Source organism: Cylas formicarius, unplaced genomic scaffold, assembly GCF_029955315.1.
Source record: "Cylas formicarius isolate icCylForm1 unplaced genomic scaffold, icCylForm1.1 PGA_scaffold_1__22_contigs__length_36826433, whole genome shotgun sequence".
In the NCBI taxonomy this organism is placed as follows: Eukaryota; Metazoa; Arthropoda; class Insecta; order Coleoptera; family Brentidae; genus Cylas; species Cylas formicarius.
The window spans coordinates 29,591,592-29,608,052 of record NW_026844264.1 but is presented as its reverse complement, the minus strand read 5'-3'; the positions used below and the strand labels follow the sequence as shown (position 1 = coordinate 29,608,052).

Sequence of the window (16,461 nt, the reverse complement as noted above, 5' to 3'; positions counted from 1 at the left end):
CAATTGCAAGAGATCTTGGTAAAATATTGCGGTAATAAGGATTTAATTGGAGCTATGTTTTGAAGAAAAAACGGCCTATTCATCAATTTCATGAAAATCGGATATAGTCAAGCGATCCCACCGTCCAATATGCAATCCACCGTGAATCACCATGTATATTTTTTGAAAATAGAGACATTCCCACGATGTGTGTGTGCACAAATTATTGCTTATCGCATTAGACGAAAATTACATTTTCCCCTCCAGCTTCGGGGACCGCCTGTGAATCGCGGAAAAAAGATGTCGGGAAAATTTTGAGACAACGTCGTTAAGGCGCGAAGTTTCCCCGGCGTTCGAACTGCTATTTTATCAGGGCGGAATGGGGGAGATGGGGAGCAAAGTGGCGAAACTTTTATATTTCGTCAAAATAACGCAACGAAGTTCTGCGAACAACGACAGGTGTTTACGTTTAAATTGAACAAGTCGGATGTTTTTATTTTGACGGGACAGATGCTACACTTTTTTTTTCCAAATTCCAGAGACAACCAAAGGACGCCCGATACGTTCCGAAATTCGACGTCTTTTGTTAGTTGTCCTTATTTCCATCGGCTAGCCTAAAACGAATGGGTATATCCTTGCTTGATAGTGGAGTTCAAATATAAAAAGCGCTCGCCAGAGTTTGTTTTTTTAGTAATGGACCTACAACTTTCTTATTTAGGAATATTTTATTCTTGTATAGAAACATTTTCGTTAGATGTTTTATGTAATAAGTAACAAGATAAGGTTTCCATATTCGAACATGTTTCAAAAATAAAACCAAATTCATGTGTGCCAATTTTTGGTACATTTTAATACGATTCATAAGAAAATAAACAAAATTGACCTTTATTCGCATGTCCTTATAGCGCCGTTTTCTCTGAACAGCGTTAGTCTGGTTGATTATTTGTGATTTTGGGGATTTTATTCATTCGCCTATTAAAAAAACAAATTTATAAACTTGAGTGCATAGAAATCATTGTGAATTTTTGAATTCAATTTCAATACTTTTTAGAAACCACTGATAAGATAAGAAAAATATGCTGTTTGAGAGACAATTTAATGTATTCATTCACATATTCTGGTCTCATTTGAGAACAGAACAGACCCCCCATCGGTGGGCTTGTTGATGAGCTAGATTATTGTACTTCAGTCTTCTTCTCACTGTCCACTGACTAATAGCCTCTCTTCGGAGTTCATGGAGCTGTTGAACTTATTATTGTTGGCACAATAAAACGGTTATCACTAGCCGTTGTAATTCTCCTTCTGCCTAGCAAAGGATCCAGTCTCCTCATACCGTTGGTATGCTCTATGAACTGCTGTTCGTATCAACTCCAGTTGTAGAGCAACAGCTCGACGAAGTTTACTTTCGATTAAAGCTATACCCCGAACGGTTTTTTGCAGTGTAGTATGCATCAAGTCTATAGCAAGTTTGTTACTATCACTATAACTTTTGCACGAATACGTGTCATTTCTTTAACCGTAGATACGCATATAAAAGATCAGCACTCTTGACCAATTTAAATTGTCTTCGAAATAGCACGTTTATTTTTTGGGTGATTCTAGAAAAAAAAACTAAAATAAAAAATTTACAGTGGGCCGATATCTTCGCATGGCAACTATACATTCGCCATCGACTGAAAGTCACCGAGTATATTATTCGGGTTACATTCTGTGTTAATTTTAACTTTTATTTTGTTTCATTTGACTTGTAAATGGATTTAGTGAGAAATACACAAACTTTGACATGCAAGATTCGTAGAGGAGGGTGCACGGCTTCCGATACAAAGTAATAAAAAACAACTTCTAAAATGCTTTTGATGGCCTTTGGCTTTGAAAATTTCTCCCACAACGTATCGCATTTAGATATAAAGTGTCCGAAGCGCTTTGAAAGTTATTTACTGTTTTTGCGATCAATATTTCCTGCAGGCATTTAGAGTTTTACAATGTTTATGACCACAACTTTATTCATTTCTCACTTATATCCTCGACTATTTTGGCCCGAATTTCAATTACAACTAGAAGTTGCCTGTTATCTCTCTCAGTAAACTAAAGATGTTTAATATTTAAGGTTAATATTATTTTCTTGGAAATATCCATGATATACAGAAAATTCGTTTTGAATAGCAGATTTCGACAGTCCCGCTCCTTCCCTTGAGTTGTATAATTCGGCGATGTACATAAATTTTGAGAAGGTCTTTGAAATATGTGTTTTTACTTTTGCAAATCTTTTCTTGCTATTTTCATTAGAGAATTTTGGTTAAGCAGCTTGTGATTGCTTTATGTCCATCATAGTTATCCTTGCAAAAAATACCTTTGCATTTACAGTCTGTTCCACTTAAGAACTGCACGCCCTTGTAAAATTTGTGTTTATGGTTAGAATTTTTTTTGTTGGATAGGTGAAAAATGCACCTTGTTTTTTTTATTACCTCGACTTAAAGTCATCTCCAACTGAGACTATTTAACAAAGGATAGAGAAGAGAGAAGTACAAGTAGGGATATTTTAAAAATAAATTTAAAAATAAAAACGAATTCTTATTCAGGAGTGCTAAGAACCCAACTATACCATTTTCAAAATTATTTCAATATTGGGTGTTTGAAATATCGTTTGAACCCTGCTTAAGGCTGTATATCGTTGTAAAATCTTTGAATAGCGTTTGATTTTTTTCTTTTTGTTGGATTGACCTCTCAAAAACGCACTAAAACCTTATGTTCGTTTTTTATTCTTTTCTATTATGGATTTCTTTAAGAAAAAAGTGTCAATGAATGCTTATTCACCACTACATAAAACCCAACTATGCTAATTTCCATGAAGTTCGAATACAGGGTGCTCGAATTTCGTGGTAGCCTCAAAGACACTAACGATATTCTTAAAATTAAATGTTATTAGAGAGGATTAAATATAAACTTAATAGACTTGACCACGCTCCATCTAATAATGAAAATAACAGAAAGATAAAAAATTTGTTGACGTCGACATACTGTTTCCTTTGTAAAACCAAGTTTACCATAGAGAAGCGAATATTCGACAGTCAAATTCACTAGCTAATTTATATTTTAATTTTATTTACACCTTTCCAATACTAAGATCTGTAAATGCTTTCCTATCTTTATTTACAAGGTTTACAATATTTATTTAAAAAAAAAAGTTTCTTTTCGGTAGCCCTGAATACAAATCTGTTGTTGAAAAAATCCGCTTCAAAAAACTGTCATTTAGCCACGACTTTAGTCGATGCTATACGAAAAAACGTTTCATGTCTCTTTAGTAAGATCTATCCAACAAAAAAGAATTATGAAAATTGAGCCCTAAACAAACATTCTACAATAGACCTTTATGGAAATTAGTATATTTAATTTTTATGCATTTCTGAATAAGAAAGATAGTCTCTAGTGACATAAAAAATTAGTACCAGTTAGCCATGATGTTAGTTGACGTAATAAGAAACATAAGCATTTAGTACGTTTTTGAGAGATCTATCCAACAAAAAAAAAAAACAAAATCAAAAAGTAATCAAAGATTTTACAGCCTTAAGCGGGGTGCAAACGATATTTCGAATGCTGTGTATTGAAACATTATTAAAATTGGTATAGTTCGGTTCTAAGTACTCCTGAATAAGAATTTGTTGTCCAGGGGCTACAGTTGTTAAATGGGACACCCTGTATATAAAAAGCGTATTGTAAATTTTTGTCAACTTTGCCCAATTTGAATGACGGTTTTCTTAAATGCGTACTAGTGCGTGGTTGCTTAAAATATAAATAATTCTACAAAGAATAGTAGAATAAAAAAAAGAAAAAAGCCCCAGCAACTTCATGACAGATCCGTTTAATTAAATTCGAACGCCCTTTATTATATTGGTGTGAAGGAGAACAGTTTTTTTTTGTTTTCTTCTGATTGAATAATAATTTGATACATTTCAACATTCTGATCTCAAAATGTAACTGATTTACAAGGTGTTTGATTTAAATAAATAAACATATTTCGTGCAGGTACTGTACAGCATGCTAGATTACTAAATAAAGGTTTCTACCTAAAGAAGTACTACGGGATGAGTGGCTGGTTGACCCTCCTAAATTTTGCACCACTGGCTGAATTGTCATTATAGCACAATTTCTTGAATCTCCAATATTTTATGTGCACATAACAAAGCCCTGCATAAGGCTGCACAATTATTTTAATGTCACTAGGTGGATACTTATTAATTATGTTGTAGTTCAATTGACAATAAAAAACTACAATATTAATTACTGCATTTTATTCCAGCGTTTATCATTTAAAAACAAACAATAGAACATGAAAATTACATTAAAAAATTTATTTTATTTATTAATTTTTTCAGTTGTTAATAAACCATGCATTATTAATAGAACAAATATGCTTGCGGTTTTATAAAAAACTGTGGTACATATTTAATTATTTAAATATACCAAATTTTCTCTTTCTAATATTTTTAGAGTTTTTTCTTTTCTGCATTAAGATTACTACAATATGCATATAACCTGCCTGATTTTTCCGGGGGTATTAGGTATTGTGAGTATAAATCTGTACTATTTCGAGATGAATAATTTAGGCCCTGGTGAAACAGCGAACAATTTAAAATGGAAATTAGTTTTGGCGCCTCACAATACGAGTTCGTATTATGGCTTTACTTCGAACGTCGGAATAAAATCAATACATCTAAACCATACACTTGAATCATTCATAAAATGAAATTTGTCTTCGACATGGGGTTACTGACGAGAGACGGAAAGAGGTGAGCTTTTTGGACTATTCGTGACACATAGGTAGATAAAAGCCAACACGCGTATTAGGATAAGGAAAAATCGTCAGATTTATTAAACTATCTTAATTTTTTGAAAATGTGTTTGTTAAGGGGAAATGGGAACCTAAATATTTACATTGGTTGATCCTGGAGGGTATTTCATTACATTTCATTTCATTCAAATCAATTAAACGTTTTCACCTGGGACTCCACAGGGTGACACAAGAGAGAGACCCTTATACATAAGGAAATTCAATATGAGAAATATTAAGTATCCGACGGGGTCTTTCATGGCGATACTATTGTAATCGCAGAACGACAGAAACAGAATAGCATAACCAGATAGAAAATGGTCGGAAAAATTTTGGAATGACATTAAATAAACTCAGATAAATATAATGGTAATAGACAATGAAGTTCCAACTATAAAGGAGTAGAAATAGATAACAGCGGAAAAAACAGACAAACGAAACAAAAAAAAAATCTAAAACCGTACTATTCAATGAATATAATTTAAAAAATATCAACAAAATAAGAAGTATATCGAAAGTGGGAATAGATACAAATACGACAATTATTAAACAGTACAGGTATGGGAAGCAACAATACAGAAAAGAAAAAAATGTGGAAGACCAAGTCAAAACTAACCAAAACTGGGACTGAGGCAAGGAGCATGGCGAGAAGTAAAAAAGATTGAGCGAGATTATACCATCGAAGCTATAAATGCAGTATTATTAATAGAAATAAATCCAATCAAAATAGAAGAGTGGAAGGAATACTACAACAACTTACTGGATGAAAAACACGATGAGACACTCAACTGAATATAAAAGAGGCAGTAGTAAGAGAAGTAGAGTACATCAAATTTGAAGCAATACAAGCAGCGTTACGAAAAATGAAGAATAATAAAACTCCAGCACCAGGGAAGTTGCCCAACGAACTAATTAATCACGCTACCACAAGAATGTTCCAAAAGATTGGAGATACATTCATAAGAAAGGAAATAGAAGCGACTGTAATAACTACCGAGATATTCGCATTTCATCGCCCATCGGAAGGCTACATGAAAGAGTTCTAACAGCCCGAATAGAAGAAGAAGTTTCAAAACAAAATGTGTTTCGACCAGGGCGATCCTGAACAGAAAATATATTTATAATAAAACAATTAGCAGAAAAGAGACTAGCAAGAGGAATGGACCGTCACGCTGCTTTCATAGACCTTTGCAAAGCGTTCGACTCTGTGCCCTTATCGAAATTGCGGATTGCAATGAAAGAAGCTAACATAAATAATGTACATGTAAAAGCTCTGTATAGAGAAAGCCAAGCGATGGTAAAGATCGGAAACCCAAATTCGGACCCCTTCACACAAACAAAAGGCTTCGAACAGCGCTTCTTCCTTTCTCCAATACTGTTAAAAGTTTATCTCAGCAGCACTTTGAGGCAGTGGATTTGAAAATGCAGCCCTATGGGAATAAATAAAGAGGACACCCACTTATATACAATCCTCTTCGCAGACGATCAACAGGACATAACCTACATGATAAATAAACTCATTGAAGAATTCACAAATTGGGGCCTAGATATGAACATTGAGAAGTCAAAATACATGAATATGGGAAGCATAGGACAAGATATTGAAACGGAAATTGGCGTAATAAAAAACGTTGGACAATACCAACACCTGGGAGTTACAATAGATGAGAACGAAAAGAACAATAAGGACATACTAAAGAAAATAGGAAAAGGAAAGAACATGATTAAAGCACTCCATCCAATTCTGTGAAGTAATAACATAAGAAAAAAAACAAAAAAATTATATACCAGGCTATGATTCAGCCTGTATTTACGTATGGGTCGGAAGTGTGGGTTCAAGACAAAAACATTACCAAGAAAATTCTTTCAACCAAAATGATGTACTGGAGAAAATGTTTCGGTTTAACCTTACTTGACCATGTAAGAAATGAGACCATCAGAGAAAAAATGCAAGTCGAAAATACTATAATCGACAACGTAAATTCTAAACAATTGAAATGGTATGGATACCTGCACTGAATGAGAGAAGAAAGGCTACCATTAAAGGTCTGCAACTGGACATCAGCACAAAGAAATTAACGCGGAAGGCCACGGAAAAAATGGATTACAAACACCGAATTCGAAGTAAGAGGTCTCAACTAAGGAGACTGGAATGTGAGGCGACGCTGTAGTAGGGGATGCGAGAAGCGACACAATGTTGCAAACAACTCGCCGTGATGATGATGATTAATAGAACTAACTATTATGTAATGGTAACCATGGTTTTTTTGATAATAAATTAAAAAAATCTTATATTCTTCTGGCGTGAATCTGATGGTCAAACTAACCAAAACTAATCCTCCATTTTATGATTGATATTTTGCTTTAAAATTGGTGCACTCCTTATCTCTACTTGGCTAGCTTATTTAAGAATTTAATTTTTAGATTTTAATTCTGGCGGGTCTCGAAACTGGAATTCGAGGAAATAAAAACAATTTGTCAGAGGCGAGGCATTATTTCCTATGGCGAAGCTAATATTCCCTCGCTTGGATATCGGCGCAAAATTGAAAAACGGAAAAAAGAAAGCTGCTCCACCGCAAACGGGATCTTTAGAAAGAAAATTTTTCTCGTTTTCGCGATCCAATACGATGCCGTGGAACTCGATTTTGCTTCAAGTGCAGAACGACGAATTAGGGGCCGCTCGTCATTTCAATTGAGCGGTCGGCGTCGCTAGAAATTTCGACTTAACGTTTTTAGTTCAGTACTAAAATAGAGACCGGAACCTTAATGTGAAATAAAAAAAAAAGTTTCGAAACGATGATGTACAGGATGAATCAAAAAGTAAATAGCAAATTGTTTGTGTGATAATTTTTGGATTTTTATTAGGGGTGGGTGGGGCAAGGGGGCAAAACGGAAAAAATTAACCAAAAATTTTTGTTTCTTCTAATAATTATAAATTCTGTTTATTTGAACATTTTTGGCCCTTTGCGAAACACCAAAAAGGGGTAAATGGACCACTCAAAAATTCTGAAAAAAGCTTTTCCAGATTATTATAACAGAATCATAATTAATTTATTGAATGTGTTATTTTTTGGATAATTCTATGGATTTAGCGTAAAGCAAGAACTTTCGAAAATCTTATAAATAAAAATAAGAAGTTAAAGTTAGTCAAAAATAAATGGACTTGATGGTTAAAAGCCATAAATCTGATGAGTTTATTTGTCTTAGTCTAAGGCTTTTTCATGTTCTTTGAGCCTAGTTGATATTTTTCGTCCGGTCTCTCCAATGTATTCTTTGCCGCATATGCATAGAATGCTGTAAACTCTGAAATGGAATTTTGTGTTTGACGGATTGAAGATGTTCATTAGAACTTTTGATATGTGGTCAGTGATGTTTTGAATATAAGGAAGGACAACGGTGGCAAGTGTTGGATTGCTTTCGGCTCCATTGTTATTGGAAGATTGTGGTGAAGTGTATTTTGTGATGGAGCGCTTAATATCTTTAATATGGAAATTATTAGCGAGAAGGGTAGAAGTAAGGTGTTTCTAATGTAATTCTGGGTTCAACGACTCCGACTGAGATACTTTTATGGCTCTGTAAATAAGAGAGTTGATAATCGATGATTTTTGGACCGGATGATGATGTGACAATGCATTATGGTATCGCACTGTGTGCGTAGGTTTTCTGTAAACACAATGACTCAATGTTAGGTCTGATTGATTGATTGATTGTGTTTCTATTCCAATGGTAAAACGTATGTTAAGGTGTATAGAGTTTAAATGCCTAAGAAAATCTACTAGGGATTCTTGACCATGAGGCCAAATAACAAAAGAATCATCGACGTAGCGTTTCCATAATTTTGGTTTTTTGATGGGAGGTGTCGAGAGCTTTTTCTTCTCAAAGGCTTCCATAAATATATGCGCGATGACTGGTGATAGTGGAGAATCCACAGCTGTTAAAGACGTCCGTAGAGACGAGGAATTTTAGAGTCATGAGGGGTGACAGATTTTTTCACGGAGTCTGATAGAGAAGAAGCCTTAATGATAGATTTAAGGCGGTCCATAGATGACGTAGGATTTTTTTTAAGTTGACGATATGATTCGTCTGTAAGAATATCTTGAATCTTTTCCTGATATTGGGATTAGATTTTAGAGATTTTAGTTCAATGCGTTCAGGTTTTGCAATATCAGATTTAGGGAGTTTTGATTTTTATAGGATGTTTGGGGTTTCAAATCGAATTTCATTAGCTGTTTGGCATGGTAATTTGTTATATATTATAATAATTAATAATTTATATTTACAATAAGTTAGTTTTGTTTATCATATTATAATAATATATTATAATTGATAATTAAATAGAGAAACGCATATTACAATTGTTAATAATTAATAAGACATAATAATCTGTAGTTGTAAATTAAGCTAAAGAAAAAATGTTTTACAAATTAATGGGTGTATTAAAAGAAACGTTTTATGGCCATATCAGTCCAACGAGTAAATTTGAGGGTAATAGGGTACCTTTTTTTCTGCTAGTATGTCATTTTCAATTACAAAAAATTACAAGTAAAAAATAACCTAACAGAATTATTTCACGCATCAAAAAGATTTATAAATAGAAAGTGTTTTTAAATAAGGTTTAAGTCACTCTAACAGAAATTGTGAAAAGGAAAAATGACCATTATGGAAATCTCAATATTTGTCGGAGAATTTGTCATTAAAGGGTCGACTCTAGATCTTTTCGACTCACGCTGTATTACAACGTTAATGGGTTTTATTTTCTAGCAACAACAACGTCGGCATAATTCAAAATTATAAAGGGTTATTCATGTTGAAGTTTAAAAGGTTATGAATTAGGCACAAACTGAGTTTTTTGTAGTAAACTGCAATTTCAGTTTTCATAAAAAATGAAAATTCTCACTATTATCATACGAGAACTGCCTCTATGTTAATAATAATTTATACCAGACTTGAACACAGTAGATGCATCCACAATTATGATGCACCTACTTGTTATAACAACTAAAAACTTTAAAAACAAAGATTTGAGTCAGTCATATTTGGTGAACTTTTCTGTACATAATCTCGACTGTGGTATTCATATTTATGTTTATAGCATTGTATATATTTCGGGGTAATAAAGAATTTCTTATTGTAGTGCAGTTATATAGGTATTTTTTTGTGGCTATTTTATGATATGATATATTTTGATATATTGAAATTAGTAACTTAACTTATTCCTCTATCGAATCACTCAGGAAAAAATTCAAAATAAAACCAAAAATTTATGACGAACACACTAATTTCATTCTATGAAGCTGGAATGTATCTTTAATTTAAAGATATATTTTTAGAGTTTTAATTCAGCTCAATTAGTCAGTGGAAGCTGCAAAAGCGGTATACTTTTTAAGGTTTCGCACGGTAGCAGCTGATACCCGAATCTAAATTCTGAGGCGAAACTTTTAAAGTGGAGTTTCTCACATTTTATTTTTAAATTGGCACTTAAAGTGGATTTTCTAACTTATAACATAAATAATGTAAAAAAATTGACGTCGGTCACTTCGGGCAAAGCTATTTCGCTCTGATATCTAATTTAATGTTATTGCTGCTTTTAGTTTTATTTTTTAATCAAAATAAATACCCCAACTGCAACAACTGCAATGGAGTTTGAATGTTTTATATGTTTCATTCCCAAGTAAATAGCAATTTTCATTTTTCTGTCGTTTATGCGAAGTCCATTATCATTATCAAATATTTGTGGAAAGCCGACTCGTATATTTTACTTTTTTTGAAATTTGTTTGCTCCTCATGGCAATTGACAGTCGACGTTAATGTGTAAGAAGTTGTCTTTTGCGAGGGTTTGCAGACAACTTTGGACACATATTTTTTTGGCATTGTAAATGAATTCTCAAATAACTTTAACATCATATAAAACAATAAAATAATTATATTTATTTAATAAACTATCTCTTGTTTTGCATAAGAAATTATCCTCGCAAGTTGTTCGGATTTGTTTTTTAACACATCTTAATAAATTTTTTGCTTTAAAATATAATATGTCGTGACTGTATTCGGAATATTAAGTAAAGTAAAGAAGTACTAAAGTACAGGTATTTAGCAGTATTTTTTGATGGAGTTTTCTCAAATTACCACACTTTCCACTTGTCTGCCCTTATTCTCGTACGTTTTAGTACCGAGAATACTGCATTTACATATCCGTAATGTTTCCGGAAAGATCTAGATAAGTATACTCTACCGAAGCCAGTCGAAAGTCGAACATATTGTCCATTACCAAGAACAGCATCGCCACTGGCAACGAATAGCAAATGTTAACCAGTTGCTCGTTGAATTCGTCGTCGTCAGAAAATCGATCGTGGATGCGTCGTATTTCGAGCTCATTAATTCCAGCCTTTTGAATATCAAAAAGTTCCTATTTCTGAAGTCGGATGCGATAACGTTTACCAGCGAATAAGCCGCAGGCTGATATACAGGCACTTGGGTTTCCGCCAAATCTAAATGTGTAATGGGCGTTGAAGGAAATGTAAATTGCATGTCTATAAAAGAAGGTTTAAATTTCATGTTGAGACAAATATAATACCCAATTCCTAGGATAGTTTGAGAAAAATTGATTATTCCCTTCACATTTTATCCCTTTGTTTCCGTAGGCATCGAAGCATTAAAATCGTGATTGTATAGGTAACTTTAATCATTAATTGTCGGTTAAATGGGAAAGACCAAACTATTTAATTTTAGTTTGCAGTTCCTAGCACATATTTCCACTTTAACAACACAAAAAATTATGCAAGTGTTCTACCTATAATGCCATTTACAATTGTTAATAATTAATAAAACAGAATAATCTGCATTTGTAAAATTAAACAAAAGAAAAAAACAAGCAATTGGCGTATTAAAAGAAATGTTTTAAGGCCATAGAAGTTCATCGAATTAATTTGTGGATAATAGGGTCGTCTTTTTCTGCTAGCATGCCATTTTTATTTACAAAATTTAAACGAAATGTGTAATCTAACAGATATATTACAGACATCAAATTGCAACAAAATATGTAACAAAAAAAAATCTCCTCATACCTTTAACGAACCAGTATAAAGCAACAACAACAATGCAATGATTGATTTGATGCTATTGCCTCTTCCTCCTAACCATATTTTTTTATGCACATTCAGTTCAAATTTACTTAGCTCTATCTGATGCGATGGATGTTGAATACTTATAACCTTTGTTATCACAACGCAAACTCATATTATTATTGGTAAATAGCTAAATATTAATCCATTAAAGTGACCAGAGTGTTGGAATTGGAAAGATAATCCACAAGGATGTCACTAGCATTGCCAGTGTATTCTCCAGTTAAATTGGATTCCCTACCTAACAATCAGCATACAAAGTAAAGTAATTACACGGTCTTGGCCCAAGTCTACGTATTGTACGTAACACTTTCGCCTGTTTTAAAAGTATTCTGCTTACGGACTACTTGACCACTGGCACTGATGCACTGTAACCCACATCGAAGGCGAATGTGCCAGAGACAGGTTTTGGGTAAACTTGTTAACTTCACGAGGGTTTGAAACTCCCCCTTTGATGTTTTCACCACACCGGCAGGTATTTTATTTAGCTCCCGGTGCCCTTCGCTGTAACGTGGTTGGAATAACATTATGCTGAATAATTTTCGCTTCATGAAAATATGGGGAACAGAAAAAGCGAGAAATCCTTTTTATTTTATGCTTAACAAGAAAGTTTTGTACACACGTCAGCAAGTCGTATTGTATTGTGTAAAACATAATGTAAATTATGACCAGTGTATAGTTTATGAATAGTGAAACTGAAAAACTGATTGTATTTATTAAAAACTCAAAAGTCTAAATTTAAAATAGATTTTTCGTGTTTAATAATTCATTTTCATTTTGTTAAAGATATACTTAAGTTTGTTTAGTTATTACTTTAAGATGTGTATTTCTAATATCACAAAATAATGCGTTTTAATGTACAATGGAAGTATTCGGGAACAAAACCAAAAAGGTGTGTTGCATTTTAGAAACCTGGAGGAACTGCTAAATTACTGAACTTTTAAAAAAATAATAATAAAATTTATTTGTAAATTTTATTTGCAATATAACTTTATTCTTACCAACTCTTGTAAAATACACTTCAAAAATTAAAAAAAAAGAAAAATTTCATTATCCTAAAATATTATTGTTGTTGTCTTATATTTTTATTCTACACGCACGTACATGCTTCAATACGTCAGCTGTACGTACCACTTTGTTCAGGAGATGGTTAGTCTGGCGTATTTCTGCTAAGGTGCACCACACACTGAATACTGAATAACAATATTCCATTGGTAAGCATATCAACTTAGTTAATTTTGGATGGAATTTAAACTTCACCCGCAATTAAGTGAACGACCGACCCCCTGGTGCTGACTGGCTAATGATTTATATCACCTAGCTTTGGATTTCGACTCTAATGTACTCTAATTTTCGTTTCGTCGAAGTGTCATGGGGTCAATTGTGATTCTAGTCTGAAATTTAGCGACACTTTGGTGGAGCCGCCTCGTGTTAACAATTAGGATTTGAAACTTATTCGCACAGGTGAGTAACATTTTTTAAGTATCGAAGAGTGTAATGCAAGGATTAATTAAAAACTGTCATCTGACAGATACCGGCCACGTCATTTTGATATCACAAATTGATAATAAACGTGATAATATTTCCAAACATTTTCTATTAGAAAGTTTTTAAATATAGGAGATAATTTTTAAGCTCTGTGCAAAGCTTCTTCTAATTGGGACTCCCATCTAGGTATTAAATTTATAAGAGCATAATTTTCTTGCCAACGCAGAGAAAAAGACGAGCGAGACTAAAATTTATAGCCCGGAACAAGGGACGGTATATTGACTAATTAAAAAGCAGATTATCCCCTATGGTTCTCGGTTCTATACCGTAGACCAAAAACCACCACGAAAAATAAAAGTTCGTAATTAAGTTCACTTTTGGCATTAATTAATTTTAGTTTATGAAGGGGCGTTTTGTTTTACAACTTAAGTTCTCCCCCCATAGTACCATAAAAGTAAGCGGGCTATTTTAGTTATTTATTTATGGATTTATATTTAACTGTTTCTTTTTATGGTAAGTTGTCAAGTATGAAAAATGAAAAATTCTAAAAAATATGTCTATTTAGGTGTCAACTGAAAGTTTTTTCCACTTCAAAGTCAAGCCCAGTTCAAGGAAGAAGTTCTACTAGGAATTCAATAAGTTCACACTAATCAATTAAGACACAAAATATGTGAAGTTGTAGCTGAAGCAGCTCGAAACCTAATAGATGCGGAAATAAACAATAAATCAAAGGATTGAATTTTTGCAAGTGCTCAAAGATGCTGCCTTACAGATGGTCATTGTCATTGTTAGCTTTTGCTGAATAATATCAAATTCCTTTTGTTATCGCGGTTATTTACTTACATAGGAAACGTAACAAAAAACAGGATAATCCCATAGAATGAAGAGTGGCATCTATGAAATTAACTTTAAATAAATGCTTATTTGTAGTACTTTGGTACATGAGCGAGGAGTGAAACATGACGTCAACAAGTCCACATAAATTCATCCCTAAACACGACGGGGTTATTCGGTTCCTCTTCTTCTCTTCTCTGTGCCAAACGGATAGATACTTATACTTGTTGGTTAATTACTAGATATCATTGTAGCTAGTAACGCCTTTAGGGCCCCAATCTGTACTAATAATCTGCAAAGGTACTGAGGCAGATCAGCATCATATCGCGAAGAAATCGGTTTTGGAGTTTTGATGTATTATAAGTCTCACTCTCAGTACTAATACTAAGCCAATGTATTAACACAGATCTTTTATTTTATTTTTTATATTTTAGATGTTATGAGCTTTGATAGATTCATTGTCTAATATTGGAATTCCGCCTATATCGACGTCTCGGTGTTGCGGTGCCGGTAAAATTTTGATCACACAAAATTGCATCGTTTGTCATTAACGTAATTAATAACGTCGTGAGAAGTGGAAGCGACAGTAAAACGCTTAATCACATGTCAGCCGCTGCTTAAAACGGGTTTGGGGTTGCCATTTTTGCCGTATCGGACATCGAACGTAGTGAAGAAAAATTAGGAAAGTCAAAAAAGCCATAAATTATGGAGCACGAGCCGATTTGATTTTCGGTTTGACACGGGTCATTTGTTAACTTGTTAAAAAAATTTATTGAAAAATTATTTCAATATTATTTGCTCCGATCTATAAAACCATTGCTAATATGCAATATTTTTTGAATTTTCGGATATTTAGAATATTTGGTAAATAGGAAGTTTTAATATAACCTTAATTTAACATAAGATTTTCCACAAAACTTAATTAAATTCAATTCAGTTTTCTGACTTTCCATTCAAACATTTAAAAAATATATTTAAAAAAGATGTTTAAATATTCGTCCCAGACCATGCTTGGGAGGCGCAGATGAAATCAAAGAAAAAATATTGTCTAAGGCTTGGTGACGTGTACTGCGGTAAATAAAATTAAGTTACAAAACGAAATTAACTTTAACAAAAAATTTATAGCTTAAGATTCTGGTCCTCAGTTCATCGACTAGAAAATTAAATAAATGTAATATAATTATTACTAGAAAAATTCTAATGGTATAAAGATTTTCCACAGAACTTAATTAAATTCAATTCAGATTTCTGATTTTCCATTCAAATATTATTGTGTTTTTTGATATAAATGTATTAGGATTCGAACATAACCTGGAGACGGTATTTTTGTACATAACCTCAACGTACCTGCATCTAAACTCAAAAAAAAAAGTTCAAATATTCGTCCCAGACCATGCTTGAGAGGCGCAGATGAAATCAATGAAAAAAACATTGGCTGAGGCTTGGTGAAGTGTACTGCGGTAAATAAAATTAAAGTTTCTTTGCTACAACACGAAAATAGTGAAGCATTGCCTAGTTTCCAGAAAAATATGAAAGTTTCGACAAGGCTTTCACCCTTTTGCTTATCTTTGAAATGCAGCAGCTTATTTTAGCCACCCGTCAGGGAAGTAACAAGTGCCCTTACATACCAATCCACATAGCAACGATTTTAGCTAGATTCCTGCTGAAATAAACTAAAAGTACCACTTACCAGCTGAGTTTACATACGATACATTGTAGCTACGATTCTACTTACCTATTTTTTCTGGAGAGAACAATTTGACGCTCGTCAACTTACAACTTCTATTTCTATCGCTAATCACATCAGCCACAACCACAACTCACACCATTCAGAGATCGGGTGGCGTCAGTTCATGACAGCCTTGAGGCATCGCTACCGCAGCTTCGGATCACACTCACACTCACGAGTTTTTTTATTTCAGTGGACGAAAAAAAAAATAAATTCGAGATAGGGGTTGCGTTACGAGCACACGACTCACACTGAGACCGTTCTTCGGGGCGCAACGTATCGACCGATGTTTCGGCGCTACGCTTGCCCCATCGCTCGGAGCGATAGAGTTCGTGGGGGCGGATGTGTCATTGTGCCATTTGTTGGGTCACCAAGAAAATTTCGAATAGATCAATTGTCGATTTTGCTACCATATATATGCTAACTCGTTGGGAGCTTATCTCAGTGTGGATCATTACTAGGCGCATGCGTGATTTCAGAAG

General features: G+C 33.6%; 1 protein-coding gene across 3 annotated transcripts in view; it reads right to left on the bottom strand.

Annotated features, from left to right (window-relative positions):
- LOC132696838 (probable cationic amino acid transporter) overlaps positions 1-16,214 on the bottom strand; it is a 64,381-nt gene extending 48,167 nt beyond the window's left edge. For all 3 annotated transcript variants that reach the window (XR_009618087.1, XM_060661895.1, XM_060661896.1), the window contains exon 1: positions 15,986-16,214. The gene's annotated coding sequence lies outside the window, so the exon portion shown is untranslated. The remainder of the gene's footprint in view (positions 1-15,985) is intronic.
- Between the last annotated feature and the right edge of the window lie 247 nt (positions 16,215-16,461).